This window comes from Oratosquilla oratoria, chromosome 40 (genome assembly GCF_046742065.1).
Source record: "Oratosquilla oratoria isolate Oo_2021 chromosome 40, ASM4674206v1, whole genome shotgun sequence".
NCBI lineage: Eukaryota > Metazoa > Arthropoda > Malacostraca > Stomatopoda > Squillidae > Oratosquilla > Oratosquilla oratoria.
Window position 1 is genome coordinate 5079232 of NC_134816.1, and position 7500 is coordinate 5086731.

Sequence of the window (7500 nt, forward strand, 5' to 3'; positions counted from 1 at the left end):
ACACACACACACACACACACACACACACACACACACACACACACGCACACACACACACACACATACACACACACTCTCTCTCTCTCGGTGGTGCATTTGGTAGAGCGCTGGGCCGGGAAGTACGGTGGTGCTCGCAGTACCCATTTCGAATCCTGCCCAGGGTCGAAATTATTTCGGTATCGCTGTGCTTCGGGTCGTTACTCTGACTCTCGTGGGAGGGGAGTTTGGTGTGTGTGTGTGTGAAAGGTCATGTCATTACCCATAGATCAGTCATACGAGCTCTGATCTCTCTTCCGGGAGGGAAATAGCTGTCGATCACGAGTCCAACACGTGATCCAAAGACCAAGGTGAATACACACACACACACACACACACACACACACACACACACACACACACACACACACACACACACACACACACACACACACACACACACACACACACACACACACATATATATATATATATATATATATATATATATATATATATACATTACAAAGGATTACAAAGGGATTACAAAGGCGGAGCATGACGACAGGAGACTTTTTGATCCATATCTAGGTCGGATGCAAAAAAAAAAAAAAAAAAAAAATCATATTAATAATAAAATAATAAATAAAAACTATGATAATGTAAATAATAAATGAAATACATAAATAAATGCATAGGTATAGTTAAATAATAATCAAACAGGTAAATAGTAAATAATTATAAATTGACATATAACTAATAATAAATGAAAATCAGACAGACAAATTATAACAAAACAAAAACAAATAATATAAGATAAATTATAATCATTACAGCATCTTACTTAGGTATTTATCTAAATGATTCTTAAAGCTTCGAACTGAACTACATTGCACTACCTGTGCAGGAAGTTTATTCCATTCATTAACTACACGGTTGGCAAAGTTCTTTCTACCTACTTCCAAATTGAATCTATTTCCGAACAGTTTGAGACCATTGTTTCTTGTCTGATTCTCATTCAATGTAAAAATTTTGTCACTTTTGATGTTGTCAATTCCCTTTAGAATCTTAAAGACCTGTATCAAGTTACCTCTGAGTCTACGCTTTTTTAGGAAAAACAGATTCATATGTTTTAGTCGATTTTCGTATGATTTATTTTTGATATTTGGAATCAGTTTTGTGGCTCGAAGTTGTACTTCTTCCAGTCTGTCAATGTCTTTAATGAGATTCGGTGACCATACGGAAACAGCATATTCCAAACGTGGACGAACTAACGATTTATATAGCTTGTTAATGAGTGATGGACTTTTGAAATCAAAAGATCGCGCAATCAGTCCTAGAATCTTATTTGCTTTCTCAGAGGCTGAAATACACTGCTTGGATGATTTGAGGTCGTTACTGATAATTACGCCGAGATCTTTTTCACTATCCACTTTTGTTAACGAATTTCCAAATAACTTGTAATCGTACTTACTGTTATTTTTACCTATGTGCATTACCTTGCATTTACTTATGTTAAATTTCATTAGCCACTTTTCAGACCATTGCTGTAATTTATCTAAATCTTCTTGAATTTCTAATTGGTTTGAGTGATCATTTGCCACTCCGCACAGTTTTGTATCATCAGCAAATTTGGAAACAGTAGATTTTAGTCCATGGTCTATATCATTTATATATACTATGAATAGAAGTGGCCCAAGAACGGAACCCTGAGGAACTCCACTTGCAACACTTTTCCATCCAGAAGTTTTTTCCATTTAAAACAACTCTCTGTTTTCGACCATTCAACCAATTACTAGTCTAGCCTAATAGGCTACCACTCATTCCATGCAAAGCTAATTTAGTAAGTAGTCTTTCGTGTGGGACGGTATCAAAAGCTTTTGTAAAGTCTAGATATACTAAATCTATATTGTTTCTTTTGTCATAATTCGAGATAACTGTGTTGTAGAATTCGAGTAAGTTAGTCACGCAAGAACGTTTCCGTCTGAAACCATGCTGGCTATCATTTATCAAACGCTTACTTTCTAAATGATGTTCGATAGCATCTCTGATGATAGTTTCCATTATTTTTCCTACGATTGAAGTCAAACTTATAGGCTATAGTTATTTGGTTTCTTTTTGTCACCTTTTTTGAATATGGGAGTAACGTTAGCTAGCTTCATACATACATACATACATACATACATACATACATACATACATACATACATACATACATACATACATACATACATACATACATACATACATACATACATACATACATACATACATACATACATACATACATACATATACCAAGGCCTTTTCCCCCTTGCAAGGGGAGTAGCCAAAAAGAAAAAGGCATAAAATCATTCCCACCCATTCCATCCCTGAATACATCTACACCCCTCCACCCTCCCTCTCATCTTAGCACCTCCTGAATGACGGGTCATCCCTGCACCTTGTCCACTGCCCTGGGTCAGAAGCAGTGTCGCAAGACACAGCACATCCACAGCAAGGCCGCTTTATTAAATCGGCGACCCCCCCTCTCCGTCCCCCCATTGCGTAAAAGGAGAGGACGGGGAGAAATCCCTTCGGGCTGCGTCAAATTTTGCTCACACATACTACCTCACCCCCCATCCCCCCGCCCATTCCACCTCATGCAATCACAACATCATCCATATACAACCATTCTCCATTCACCCCTGTTTTCTGTCCTCTCCCGTCCTTCCTCAACACACACACACACACACAAAACACACACACACACACACACACACACACACACACACACACACACACACACACACACACACACACACACACACACACACACACACACACACACACACACACACACAACACACACACACACACACACACACACACACACACACACACACACACACACACGCACGCACACACACACACACACACACACACACACACACACACACACTTACACACACACACACACACACACACACACACACACACACACACATATATACATATATATATTATATATATATACATATACATATATATATGTATACATATTGTGATGGCCCACCATCCTCCATGTATCTAAAAATATCTGTATCTGTGTTATCCTGTACTTGTTAGGTAATTACGTATGTACGGTAAAAACTGCTTGTATACTTTATGGGATCTACTCTCTCTAAGCCGACGGACGTGAAAACCAGTTCTGTCCGGTTCATCCTTCGCCTTCCTCCCGTCCTCGCCAACTGTATATAATGCCTGCCGGCTCCTAGAGCGAGCGGACTATTTCGCTGGCGAGCGGCGCGTAACTTTATCTCTCCCATATTGCTTTTGCTCTAGTACCGTGGCGTCACCACGTAATCTATATTCTCATGACTTGGTTTTCGGTGGAGGAATTAATTGTCAATTGATTAATTTTGTTGTTGTAAAGTTCTTATATTTGTTTTGTTGGCTTTTTGTTATACATTAAATTAGTTATTTATGTTAACTTCCGTTTGGATTTGCCTTACCCACATCAAGGCCACTAAGTACGAACCCCTCCTAGACATATTTCCTTATATCCTCACGGAAGGCATAACATATAATGGGGGCCCGTCGGAATCCTCTTACCCGAACAAAAACTAAGAAGGTGTGAGATATACGAGCGAAACGTAATACATAAGTTACACTTGCATTCCCACAACCATCGAAATTGTCCATCTGTCCGGTAAACTTGCAACTCAGTACCCCAGTACCGTAATTCAGTTAATCGTAAATACGCCATTGCACATGACCACGTTAAACTCTTGCAGCTGTAAATTTCGTAAGAGTACTGAAGTAGGATCCGTTTAGGATACGTGTGAGAACGTTAATTCTATCCTACTTACGGCATGTAGTTTTGGTTAATGTATTCTGTCCCAAAGATTTATAATATTCGTGGGAGTCGAGTATTATAATTCTACTTGTATCTCTTGTCCGGTATACCACGTAAGCGAACCAAGCGTTCTACCTTGCTGAGTAGCAACTGTTAGCGAGTAAAAATTTCGCGATGTCAGAACTGAATATCGAAAACTTTGTTGGGAACCCCTCGGTGGAAGAACTGATAATTCAGAACCCAAATAAAGAATGTCTAAAAGAAATAGCAACAAGATGGGAATTAACGTATCCAGCGAACTTTAGTAGAACTGAATTAGTTCAACTAATATTGAGTCACATAGATCAGTTAAAGAAAACGGAAGACGAAGACGGAGAATTTGAACGCTTAGAACAAATAGTTGCAGCCAAATTAGACATTAGCCCTACGAAAGAGACTCAATTAGACCCTCTAGAGTATCAGATACTTGAAAGGAAGATGAAGCATGAACTGCAAATTAAGGAACTCGAAGTGCAGCGTGAAAGAGAGCATGACAGAGAGCAAAGACAGCATCAAAGAGAGCATGATAAAGAGCAAAGAGAGCATGATAAAGAGCAAAAAAGAGAGCAAAGACAACACGAACTTGAAATGAAACGACTCGAACTATCGACCCCAAGTCAACAAGTGGTTTCAAATTCAAGTAAGTTAGATATTTTGCAGTACACCAAACTTATTCCCTCTTTCTCAGACGAGAATCCAACCTTATTTTTTCGAGAATTTGAAGATGTAAGTAAACATTTTGCAATTCCCCAAGCAGATTGGATATGGTTAGTTAAACCAAAGTTGTCCACAAAAGCGTTACAAGTATGTAACAATCTGGAAAATAACACTGATTACGAAACGGTCAAACAGACAATTCTTTCCGCTTATGAAATTTCCACCGAAGGTTATCGACAAACATTTCGAAATTCAAACAAACTTAGCCATCAGACATACATGGAATTCGCGTCAGACAAACTACGAGCGTTAAGAAAGTGGATTAAATCGGCATCAGCCGATAATCTTGAGAAAGTAGTGAACTTGATCGCGTTAGAGGAATTCGTGCGTAAAATTCGTCACTACTTGAAAATTCACATTGTTGACAAGGAGGAATTTGACCTTATGAAAGCAGCCAAATTGACTGATACCCTCTCATTGATTCACAAAAATGTTGGAAAGGACAGTAACCGCCAACAACCTCATGTAAAACCAACTAGTGGTAGTAAAGATGGGAAAATTGATAGCCCTAGTTTCCCTCTTTGTTTCTTCTGTAAGAAACCAGGACATGTAATTGCAAATTGCCCAGACCCAAAATGTAAAGTAGCTCAAAAGAATATAAAATCTGTAGCTTCCTTTAACCATTCTACTGCCAATTCTGTAGATCCTTTTCAGCCCTTCCGTTCAACGGGAACAGTATCACTTGGTCCAGACCACGTAGAACACAACCTCCGAATAGTACGGGACACAGGAGCAGCACAGTCCCTGCTACTTCAGTCAGCATTGCCGGGAGTCCAACGTAATTATACAGGAGAACGTGTATACTTGCAGGACTTCCACAATCCCTTCTCAGTACCTCTGGCAAAGGTGCACCTGAACTGTGGACTCATCAAGGATACTGTCTCCGTAGGAGTAAGTGAAACGGCAACCCTACCTGTTCCTGAAGCAGATTTTATATTAGGTAACGATCTAGCAGGAGAACTAGTCCATCCTCCTTTAATTGTTTCTAATTCTCCCCTACCATATAACCCAACTTCTACCATAGAGCAAACCCAACCCAACCTATTTCCAACCTGTGCTATCACACGATCCCAAGCGCCAGCTAACCAACCAACTCTTACCTCTCCAACCACCCCAACCACCCCGCTTACACTACCCTCCGAGCTGAGCATCAAAGAGGCTCAACAGAACGACCCTTCACTAGTTCCCTTGTTCAATAAAACCATTCCCAAGGAGGATATCCTACATACTCCTTCCTTTTATTTGCACGAAGGAATACTAATGAGATTGTATAAACCTCGTCACCTTTCTGATGATGATACCTGGGCAGAATGTCACCAAATTGTTCTACCTGTTAACTTGAGGACTCAGGTAATAGAGATTGCTCATGCTGGACACTCAGGACACTTAGGTATTAAGAAAACTTATTTACGACTCTTGTCAGAATTCTTTTGGCCTGGCATGAAAGCAGAGGTAAGTAGATTCGTTAAATGTTGCCACACTTGCCAAATAGTAGGCAAGTCAAACGAGTCTATTCCTCCGTATCCCCTTCAACCCATTAAAGTACCTAGTGAACCCTTTCAGAAACTAGTGATTGACATAGTAGGCCCGTTGCCTAAAACCAAGAAGGGTAACCAGTACATTTTAACAGTTCTTTGTCCCACTACCAGGTACCCTGAAGCTTTTCCTTTAAAGAATATTTCTGCTAAGAGTGTAATTAAGTGTTTAACTCACATGTTTACTTCCTTTGATATTCCTCAGGAAATACAGTCAGATAGAGGTTCTAATTTCACTAGCAAACTCTTTACCCAAGTCCTCAAGGAATTAAATGTTAAACAGTCTCTGTCTACAGCGTACCACCCCGCCAGTCAGGGAGTTCTAGAACGATGTCATCAAACGTTAAAGAATATGATACGTAAATTCTGTTACGAGGAAGACCGTGAATGGGATGAGGGATTGCCTTTCCTCCTCTTTACGCTCCGTGAAACACCATCCGAAGCTCTGGGTGTTTCTCCTTTTGAATTGTTATATGGAAGGAAGGTAAGGGGACCCCTCAAGGTAATCAAGGACCATATCATATCTTCTTCTACCTCACCTTTACAGTCTATTAACCAGTATATTGTTTCCCTTAAGGATAACCTAGCCAGAATTCATTCCTTTGCTTTGAAGAACCTTGAACATGCACAAAGTAAAATGAAGGTTAATTTTGATCAGAAATCTCGTAAGAGAGAATTCAAGGAGGGAGATATGGTTCTTGCATACATTCCTATCTCTGGACAGCCTCTTCAAGCTAAATACCATGGTCCTTATAAAATTCAGAAAAAGATGTCAGAATATAATTACGTACTAGAAACCCCTGACAGACGTAAAACTACCCAACTTGTTCATGTTAACTTGCTTAAGCCATACCTTGCCAAAATACCACTAGACAGTTCAGTCAAACCATTGCTTTCGCTAAATCATGGTCCCAGCAAAATACCTATGTCAACCGACCGTCCACGAGTCCACGAACCGACGTTGCCACATTTCGATCCTCCCACAGTCGGCAACAACAGCGACATCTTGAACAACCTACTTTCGTACCTTAACCACTTGAATCCTGATCAAGCTAAGGATATTTCTGAAATTATTTCTAGTCACAGATCCTTGTTCCGAGATAATCCTGGCCGTTGTAACCTGACGTCCCATGAGATTCAACTGTATCCAGGAACTTCTCCTAGCCGCCAGCACCCGTACCGACTGCACCCCCTTCGTTCTCCAGACGGACGCAAGTGATCAAGCCGTCGGAGCTGTTCTACTCCAAGAACATGATGGGATATTGCATCCTGTCGCGTACCACTCGGCTCAACTAGATAAACACCAAAGGCAGTATTCGACTACCGAGAAGGAGCTACTGTCTATCATCTCTGCCCTGCGGAAGTTCGAATGCTACGTAACACCCAGCTCGACCC